We start from the raw sequence: 11,377 nt of genomic DNA on the forward strand, positions 1-11,377 counted from the left end.
ATTTGTCTTTTTCCTCCGGTTTGCAAGAACAACAACAACGACCAGTCCTTTCAAAGAAAAAGAAAATTACGAATTTTATACACACTACAAAATTTTATTCGTGGGACTACGAGTTTTTCGCGCATAAAATTTTATACAAACTTTTTCTACCATTCGTAATTTTCTTTTTCTTTAATATTAATTTATATAGTTTTCTTTTTAAAAGAAATTTATTTAAAATAATATAAAAGTACTATGGATCAGTTCTCTTATAATTTAAAATATTTACTAATATTATAGTTAAAAACAGTCTGTTCATACTTCACTCCTTATATGGATAGAGTAATATTTAGAAATTGCAGCAAAACAAAAAAATACTATGTGATTTATTTGATGTGAACAGAATTTTTTAGTGCTAGTGTTGATCGGAGGAAGCAGCTATCCGAGGTGGGTGTAAACTGACCCGAACACTGTAAAAAAAAGACGAAAAAGAAGATAGATGTAGTATATGTTTATTTCTTATAGTAAGATTATTCTTTTCATTTTCCTATTTCATTAATTTGTAAGAAAACCTTCCCCTTCTTTTTTATTACATTTCAAACTTGGGGTTTTCGTCGGTCAATACGATACGGATAGATATTTCGGTTCGGTATTTTCTATATTCGATTTTTTAAAATATTATACCAATATCGTACCTAATTTAAATCGATGTGGTTCGATTTTTCTCCTTTTGATTTTGATTTATTAAGTTAGGTAACTTTTATTTGTTTAGTTTGAATACTAACTAGTGCATAGAGCCATAGATTGTTATATTCTCAATAAAGTACTAAAAACTACAAAAATAAAAATGTTTGTTGACAAAATTTTTATACTTGCTTAGAGTTAACTACTGAACTTAGAGAATAAAGGAAAATAAAATTTTAAATTTTTTACACTATTATATATATATGGGTTTTGATTGTATACACATTTGATTTACCTAAATTACCCCTACCAATCTTTGTTACCTTACTAATAGCTTAGGCTATTTTGTCTTTTTATTTAAAACCCACAATCATCATGGGCCTCTCTCTTCCTTCGCTGCCAGCACCATGAATCAGATTCAAGAATTTCAAGACATTCCAATTCTTTGATTTCTCACAAATCTAAGCTCTCGAACACCATGAATGAAGAATACTCTTCAAAATTTTGAGTTGATCTTGGAAAGATAAGGAACCCATTTATCATAACCCAAAAGTTACTTGTTGAAGATTAAATTTAAGAAAAGGGGAAAAAGGGCTTATCTTTAAAACATATCCTCTGTGAGGGTTAAGCTCCATGAACGAAGCTCCTTTAAAATTTAATTTTTAAGGACTCCAAATTAAGTTGTAGAAACGGGAGAGAAAGAGCTTAATAGTAAATCAAAAAAGAAGCAAGAATGTTTCTTGATTCACGAAAATATGCGTAAGAACACAGTCTTCGATTCATTGAAAGCTTCGGCAACTTCGATTAATCGTCACTTTAAAAAGAAACTTTATTTCATTTCTCATATTTTTGAGATAACCCAAATAGAGAGAAGAAGAGATTAATACACATAAAATTAGCCAAAGCTATTTTGAAGCTTTTGCTATCTTACTGAACTGGAAGCATCAGTGCTTTACAGGTGGGAGAGAAGAAGATATTAACACACGGAGAGAGCGTGAGAGACGATAGATGGACAACAGAGGAACAAGAGAGGCAGGCGTGTTCAAAACCGAACCGAAACCGAAACTTAATGGCTTATTGGTGTTGGTTTAACGGACGGAGAATAGATTAATTTTTTTTTATTAACGGCTTATCGATTTGGTGGCGGATTATTCAATTTTCTTAACGGATAATCTGTTAACCCGTTAAGAATATATATATATATATATTCTGCCAAATTTAATCTCTTTGATGATCCTAGATTAAAGTCTAGAGCTATGAACTAACCATCACAAATCATTGGTGACATTCAGAATCCCCATACTTGGTATGACTTCTGGTGTATTTGCTTATTTCCTATTAAGTCTAACTGGATTTTGTGTTAAAATGCACAACAATGAAAATGTATATTAGTGCTAACTTCTTAAGGGGTCGTTTGGTTGGAATACGATTTATATTGGTATAAGTTATGCCGATATAAGTTATATTGGGATAAGTTATGTTGTGATTAGTTACGGAAGCCAAATGTATATAGTGTGAATGAGTCACAACTACTATACCAAAAATTATGGCAGTCACTACATAATAAATAAGACAATAAAGCAACAATAAAAGGAACACCAGAATTTACGAGGTTCGGCCAATTTTGCCTACTTCCTCGGACACAACCAATATTTTATTCCACTCCAAAAATACAAGTGAAATAATACTAAAGAGAGAAGATACAAATGCCTTAAGAAGATAAGAAGACAAATGAGAGGTGTATTTAAATTCTAAACATTAGGCCTCCTTTTATAGGGAAAAATTCCCAAACCCAAATGTGGGACTTTGGCATTTTGCCAAACTTCAACAAATCTCCACCTTGGCAAAATTCCACATTTTCAATTCTCTCTCAATAACAAATTTTGGTTGTGTCTTCATCTTCAATCTTCAGTGTTCAACAATGTTGATCAAATCCAAACAATGTTGAAACTTGACCGCAGTCACCACCTTTGTCAGCATATCAGCAGGATTCTCTGTAGTATGAATTTTCTTCACCGTGACTCCACCTTCTTCTATGATTTCTCGTACGAAATGATACCGAACATCAATGTGCTTCGTCCTTGCATGATAAACTTGGTTCTTCGCTAATTGAATAGCACTTTGACTATCACAAAAAATTGTGATACCTTTTTGTTCAACACCAAGCTCCTTTAGCAATCCTTGAAGCCAAATTGCCTCTTTCACAGCCTCTGTAATAGCCATGTACTCTGCCTCTGTTGTAGACAAAGCAACTGTTGACTGCAAAGTAGACTTCCAACTAACTGGTGCCTTTGCAAAAGTAAACACATAACCAGTAGTTGATCTTCGTTTGTCCAGATCACCCGCAAAATCTGAGTCACAATATCCAACTACAGACTGATTGTCTTCCTGCTCAAAAACTAACCCGACATCTACAGTATTATGAATATACCGTAGAATCCACTTCACAGCTTGCCAATGCTCCTTCCCTGGATTGTGCATATATCTGCTAATAACTCCAACAGCTTGTGAAATGTCAGGCCTTGTGCAAACCATTGCATACATCAAGCTACCAACAACATTTGCGTATGGTACCTTTGACATATACTCTCGTTCAGCTTCATCCATTGGCGACATATTAGTACTTAGCTTAAAATGGGGAGCAAGTGGAGTACTAACTGGCTTAGTCTTGTCATCTATGCCAAAACGTTGTAGTACTCTTTTCAAATATTCTTTCTGAGATAAACAGAGTTTCTTTGAACGTCTATCTCTTATTATCTCCATGCCAAGAATTTTCTTTGCCTCACCCAAATCCTTCATCTCGAACTCCTTCTTCAGTTGAATCTTCAACTTATCAATTTCTTCCGAATTCTTGGAAGCTATCAACATATCATCAACATATAGGAGAAGATATACAAAGGAACCATCTTTAAGCTTGTGCAAATACACACAATGATCGTATTTGCTTCTCTTGTACCCTTGCCGCAACATAAACTCGTCAAATCGCTTGTACCATTGTCTAGAAGATTGTTTCAATCCGTACAATGATTTTTCAAGTTTGCACACCATATTTTCTTTTCCAGCAACTTTGAATCCTTCTGGCTGAGTCATGTAGATTTCCTCCTCCAAGTTTCCATGTAAAAATGCAGTTTTTACATCCATCTGAACTAGTTCCAAATCCAATTGTGCTACCAAAGCCAACATAATTCTAATGGAGGAATGTTTTACAACTGGAGAAAACACTTCATTGTAATCAATTCCCTCCTTTTGAGCATATCTTTTGGCCACTAATCTTGCTTTGTAGCGAACATCTTCTTGGTTATGAAATCCTTCTTTTTTGCAGATACCCATTTGCACCCAATTGCTTTCTTTCCCTTTGGGAGATTGGCCAATCTCCATGTATGATTCTGATGAAGGGATTGTATTTAATCATTCATGGCAATCCTCCACTTATCTTCTTCTGAACTTTGGACTGCGTCTTTATAAGTGGTAGGAACATCATCAGCTACAATTGAGGTAGCACAAGCAACCGTCTCTATAAGACGAACATGTTTTGTTATTGTCCTTTTTGGCCTGCTAGTTGCAATTGATTCAAGTTGTTATTGAGGTTCCTGAGTTGGAATCTCCCTCTCTACTGGCTCTTCTTCCAGAGGATGATCTTCATTTGTTTCCTCCTCTGCTTCTCGTGTAGGAAAAATAAATTTTCTCTCAAACTCCACCTGCTTAGAAGCACCTTCATTTTGTTTGGTATCTTCTGTTACCTTATTTACCATAGCAGATTCATCAAAGGTAACATCCCTGCTGAATATTACTTTCTTTGTCATAGGACACCATAAGCGATATCCTTTGACTCCAGAAGTAATTCCCATAAAAATAGCCTTCTTTGCCCTTGGATCCAATTTTGACTCCGTCACATGATAATATGCAGTTGAGCCAAACACGTGCAAAGAGTTATAATCTACAGCAGGTTTTCCATACCATTTTTCAAATGGTGTCTTGCCATCAATAGCAGCAGATGGTAGACGATTAATGAGGTGGCATGCATATGTAATTGCCTCAGCCCAAAATTCTTTGCCCAAGCCAGCATTGGACAACATACACCGTACCTTCTCCAGCAAGGTCCGGTTCATACGTTCTGCCACTCCATTCTGTTGTGGTGTATGTCTAACAGTGAAGTGTCGGACGATGCCATCATTTTCACAGACCTTATTGAAATGATCATTTTTGTATTCACCTCCATTGTCTGTGCGAATACACTTGATCCTCCTGCCTGTTTGATTCTCCACCATCGTCTTCCATTTGAGAAAAATTCCCAGCACTTCATCTTTGTTTTTCATTGTATACACCCATACTCTTCGGGAAAAATCATCAACAAAGGTTACAAAATAGTGCTTCCCACCCAATGAAGGTGTTTTGGAAGGACCCCAAACATCAGAGTGTACATAATCCAAAATGCCTTTAGTATTATGGATCGCTGTACCAAATTTAACCCTTGTCTGTTTCCCTTTGACACAATGCTCACAAAACTCCAAGTTGCAAGTCTTTACTCCTTTTAACAATCCTTGATCTGATAGAGTTTTCAAGGATTTTCCTCCAGCATGTCCCAAGCGCATGTGCCATAGCTTGGTTGCTTCTGCCTCTTTGTCGTCACTGGATGCCACTGTCGTTGTCCCAATAACTGTACTGCCACGATAGCGGTACATATTATTGTTCTTCCGATTAGCCTTCATTACCACTAGTGCACCGGAGCATACTCTCATCACTCCATTTTCTGGAATGATTTTGAACCCTTTTGATTCTAGGGCTCCCACAGAGATGAGATTATTCTTCAAACCCGGTACATATCGAACATTTGTTAATGTTCTGATCATTCCATCATGGTTCCTTAATCGTATTGAACCAATGCCATATGAGGTAAGAGGACCGTTATCCGCTGTGTGGACGACTCCATATTCTCCTTTTTGAAAATCCATGAACCAGTCCCTGTTGGGACACATATGATAGCTACAAGCCGAGTCCATCAACCATATGTCAGATGATGTTGATGGATCTGTTGTAACTAATGAGAAGTCTGAATCATCACCATCAGCTACATTTGAATCCATAATGGCCTTTCCATTGTTATGTTTGGCCTTATTCTTCAACTTCGGACAGTCTTTCTTCTAGTGCCCCTTTTCTCGACAAAAGGCGCATTCATCTTTGCTGGGTCTAGATCTTGACTTGGATCTTCCTTTCTTTGTCCTCGTTTGATTTTGAGGACGACCCCTCACAACCAGTGCTTCTCCTTCTCCGCCCTTCTGTTTTTCTCCTTTTCTTTGTTCATAGCTATACAAAGCTGAACAAACTTCTCTGAGAGAAATTTCATCATTCCCATGGAGTAGAGTAGTTTCAAGGTGCTCGTACTTATCAGGAAGTGACCCCAACAACATCAATGACAAGTCACCATCATCAAAAGTTGCATCCATATTTTGCAAATATGTGACCAACTTATTGAAACTGGTGATATGTTCATTCATCGTGGTACCAGGAACATAGGTGAAGCGAAACAGTCTCTTTTTCATGTACAATTTATTTTGACTGTTTTTCTTCAAAAATTTATCCTCCAGTACTTTCCATAATTTACTTGCAGAAGTTTCCTTTGTGTATGGATATTTCTGCTCTCTAGCAAGGTAGGATCGAATGGTACCGCAAACAACACGATTGATAATTCTCCAATCTTCTTCTCCAATAACATCTGGTCTCTTTTCTTCAATAGCAAGATCCAGCCCTTGTTGAAAAAGGACATCTAGAACCTCGCCTTGCCACATCCCAAAATATCCTGACCCGTCAAAAATTTCTACCGCAAATTTCGTATTTGACACAATTCTTATCATAAGCGAAGATGCCAATGATGACGTATTGTTAACACTTGATGTATATTCTTCTTGTTTATTGTCTCCCATCTTTGACACAAATATTATTTAGTAGCTAACGACACAAATCAAGATTATTTCCTTTCTGGTGTGGAAGATCAGACTAAGCTGCAACCACATAGCATACTCAGGCAGAACTTGACTCAGTTACCAAGATAAATCTTTTCTGATGTGGAAGATCAGACTATGCGGTAACCACAGAGCATACTTAGACAATACTTTGGCTCTGATACCAATTGTTGCGGAAGCCAAATGTATATAGTGTGAATGAGTCACAACTATTATATCAAAAATTATGGCAGCTACTAAATAATAAATAAGACAATAAAGCAACAATAAAAGGAACACCAGAATTTACGAGGTTCGACCAATTTTGCCTACTTCCTCGGACACAACCAATATTTTATTCCACTCCAAAAATACAAGTGAAATAATACTAAAGAGAGAAGATACAAATGCCTTAAGAAAATAAGAAGACAAATGAGAGGTGTATTTAAATTCTAAACATTAGGCCTCCTTTTATAGGGAAAAATTCCCAAACCCAAATTGTCACCCACCGATGTGGGACTTTTGACAATCAACAAGTGCTAACTTCTTAAGGGGTCGTTTGGTTGGAATACGATTCATATCGGTATAAGTTATATTGGGATAAGTTATGCTTTGATTAGTTATGCTGAGATTGTTGTTTATTCATTGTTTGGTATGTTGTATTAAGAATGACAATTGCATAATTTCTAAAAAGAAGGTATAAGTTATACCGATGCTAATTACCCCACCTTCTATAAGGTATAAGTTATCCCAGTGTTAAAATTAACACCAGGATAACTTATACCTGGTTTGCTAACCAAACAGAATATTAAGGTGGTATTAAATTGTTATACCACCCTTATACCTTCTATACCTCATACCAAACGACCCCTAAGTAAGCACTATGAAGCTACTTCAACTTGTCTTTCATGTATTGCATTTTCTAGGATTAAATTAGAATCCATCTGTGTCTCTAAGACTCTAACGCTGATGTATAGGCATTAACAGTGGGCATATGTTAGGCGTTAACAGTAGGCATTAATGTAGTCTACTTTGGGATGTAATGCACGCAATATAGATTGAATTGGGCCGATAAATCGCCCGATAACCGTCCGATAAGAGCTAAACCGATACCAATCCGCCCGATATCTTATCAGGTGACTAGCGAATTAATACGTTTAAAAGCCGATAACCGATAAGCCAAACCGTTAAGATTAAATAACCGCCCAATCCGCCCGATAAGCAGTCCAAGAGAAGGGTTTAGTTTTGTTGACAGAAAGACCAAAAAGCCCCTCTCACTAATGTGTTCTTAAATGACTATTGAGGGTAATTTAGGTAAACTAAATATGTGTACGATGCTAACCTACTAAAATTACGTAGTAGGTTAGCAAAACAAACCCCATATATAAATATATGTAGGGCTGCTCGGTGGGCCGGGCCTGAACCGGACTGGACCGGGCCCGCGGTCCTAACGGGCCTGGTGGGCCGGTCCTGGGTGGGTCGGTCTTGGTGGTCCTCCTGAGCCCGTCACGGGCCGGTCTTCAAGTTTGAGCCCACGAGCCCGGGACCGTCAGGCGGGTCTGGGCCGTTCCTGGCGGCCCCAACGGCTATTTTTTTTTTTTTTTTTAAAAATTTAAAATTCTCCAACGGCCATATTTAAAATCTAGCCGTTTGGGCTGAAAATATGACCGTTTTTAAGTTTAAAAAATGGCCATTTGGCCCCCAAACTTTATTTTAACCCCAAACTTTATATAATTACACTTTTCCCCATTTCTCAACTATAAATACCCCCTCATTCTTTCATTTTTATTCACCAATTCATCAATATCTCTCAATATCTCTCAATCTCTCTCAATCTCTCTACTACAATTACTTAATTTATTGTTGAAATTTCGTGAAAAATTGTGAAGTTGTTGAATTGAAGTTTTCAAGTGTTCAACGATTTTCAATTTTCAAGAAGTTGTTCGGCAATCCGGTAAACTCGTTTCAACTCTTACGTTTTTAGAATATATTTTTGTGTGGTTTAGTTTGCATAATTATAATTAATATGGCATTTACTTTGAAAAAAATGTTTGGTAAAGGAAAAGATAAAACCGGTGAAAGTAGTGGCCAACCAACTACCCTTCCCCCGGCTCCCCGACCTAGAAAAGATAAGCAAGTTGAAAGTAGTCGCCAACCTAGACGTCCTCCTCCTTCCGTAATTCTTGATAGTGATCACCCTTGTTTTCAATTTACCGATAGTGAATTTTATCATAATGTTGCACCAGGTGATAGATTAGATGATGAAATTATGAATGCTCTTTATCCTAATGAAACCATCTTAGAAAATAATGAGGAAAATGAGGATGATGATGAAACCCAAGCACCGGATTTAGATGATACACCTACTAGTCCTCTTAATAACCCAACTGATGCACCGGTCGACCCACCTGTAGAAACTCCTACTTTTAATAGAGAACCTGCTAAACGCCTAGAAACATCATTAGTTTGGAATTTTTTTACTCAAGTAAGAGAACAAAATAAGGCTAAGTGTAAAACTTGTGGGAAATTAATGGTGCATAAATATACTGGAGACCGTAGCGGCACGGGTAGTTTGACTAGGCACATAAAAACACACCCTAGAGATAAGGCTAGATTTTTTCAAATGAAAGCGCAACTAGAGGGGACAAGTGTAGATTCTGCGGTTAACCCTAGTACAGGTTCAAATCTAGTTCAACCAGGAATTAACACTGTCACCGGAGGTATTTTATATTACGATCCAAATAGAGATCGTGAAGAATTAGCAAAGATGATTACTGTTATGTGCTTACCTTATACTTTTGCATCTAATCCTAATTGGGTTCATTATATTAGAAGAGTTTTTAATCCTACTTATAAAGGTTGGCCTCGCGCAACAGTTAAGAGTGATATTTATAAATTCAAACATGAATATGAACAATATTTGCGGTATTTATTTACTCATATACCTAATCGGATTTCTATTACTACTGATATTGGTAGAAGTGGTAATGATTGTGATTATCTAACTGTTACAAGTCATTGGATAGATGAGGAATGGATAATGCAAAAACGCATAATTGCATATAGAATAATTAATTCGCGTCACACAGGTAAGTTTATAGCTAACACTGTTGCAGATATTTGTAGATATTTTTGCTTTAGCGATAAAATAATGGCAATTTCAATGGATAATGCTTCTAGTAACACCAGTGCTATAGGCATGCTTACAACAACACTAAATCCTGCATTTACTAATATTTTCCATGTTAGATGTATTTGTCATATTTATCATTTAATTGTCGGTGATGGTATGCGAATATTAAACATAGAAATTGAAAAGGTTAGAATGGCTCTTAATTGGCTTTTTTATTCAAACCGTAGAAGTAGACTTAGAGAGTATTTTAAAAAATGTGATGAATATGGCCTTAGAGAAAGAAAGGTTCCTAAACCTTGCCCGACTAGATGGAATTGTATGTACGAAAGTTTAGTAGTAGCATATGAATATAGAAACCCAATTAATGCAACGTTTAATTCTCGGGTAGGTGGTGAGGATGATGATGAAATGCTTACCACTCAAGATTGGACTAATGTTAAAATTCTTTTAGATTTTTTAGAACATTTTCAAATTGCTACAAATGCATTTTCTGGGCAATATTATCCTACTATTTCAAACTGTTTAGTTTATATTGCAGCACTATCTGATTTGTTTGTTGAATTTAGTGAGGGTGGGGATATTTATGAACTTGCTATAAATGAAATGAAACAAAAGTTTAAAAAATATTTTTTTCCTATCCCTCCTATTTATGGTCTTGCTGCAATGCTAAATCCTACAATGAAATTGGGAGGTCCTCATTTTTGGTATTCAAATATTTATAAGGCTTTAGATCTTTCAAATGAGGAAATTGCGACACTTGCAGATGCAAAAGCTTCAATTAAGATTAACGCTCAAACAGTTTATAATGCTTATCAACTTGCCTTAGAGCATGCTAGGCCAACTATTCCAACCCCTACTTCGTCTAGCTCACAATCCTCTAAAAGAGTTGCGGGCTTAAAAGCTCTTAAATCTTGGACGGAGTTCAGGGGGTCTCAAGGTGAAAATTATGATGAAACTTCACATCTAAATGAGCTTCAAGTTTATTTGTCTCAGGGACTTGAAAAGGAGAATCCAGACGGCTCTTTTGATCTTTTGGAATGGTGGAAGGCAAGGGAAAAACATTTTCCTGTTCTTGCAAGGATGGCTCGGGATATTTTATCAATTCAAGCTTCAACTGTTGCATCAGAGAGCGCTTTCAGTCAAGCAAGACTGCAAATAGGTGATCATAGAGCGTCTATGAGGGATAGCTTGGAAAAATCAGTATTGTTTAGAGATTGGATCCGCTCGGAAAGAAGAAACTTTGGAATTGCAGAAGCACAACCGGCGATAGATGAAGCTTATGAAGAAATGATAGCGGAACTTGCGGAGGATTCGGCTTCGCCCGGAAGTGGTGATGAACAAGCTTCTTTTCCACCACCACCAACGCAACCTCCTCCGAACCTTGAAGGATTTATGAGATTTGTTAGAGATAATACATAGAATAATATGTAACTTGTATTTTGGCACATCTTCCTTAGTTTTTTTCCTTCTAATGGTGGTATTAGTACCTTGTTGTGCTCATTCCATTGGGGGAAGGATGACTAAGAAAGATATGCCATTTTTTGGTAATAAAATTTATTGCTTCTACCCATGAGCTTCTTTTCGCAATATTTCTTTGTCTATACTTAGAATTATTTATAAGCTACAATATATACATAATATA

Source organism: Nicotiana sylvestris, chromosome 11 (assembly GCF_000393655.2).
Source record: "Nicotiana sylvestris chromosome 11, ASM39365v2, whole genome shotgun sequence".
NCBI lineage: Eukaryota > Viridiplantae > Streptophyta > Magnoliopsida > Solanales > Solanaceae > Nicotiana > Nicotiana sylvestris.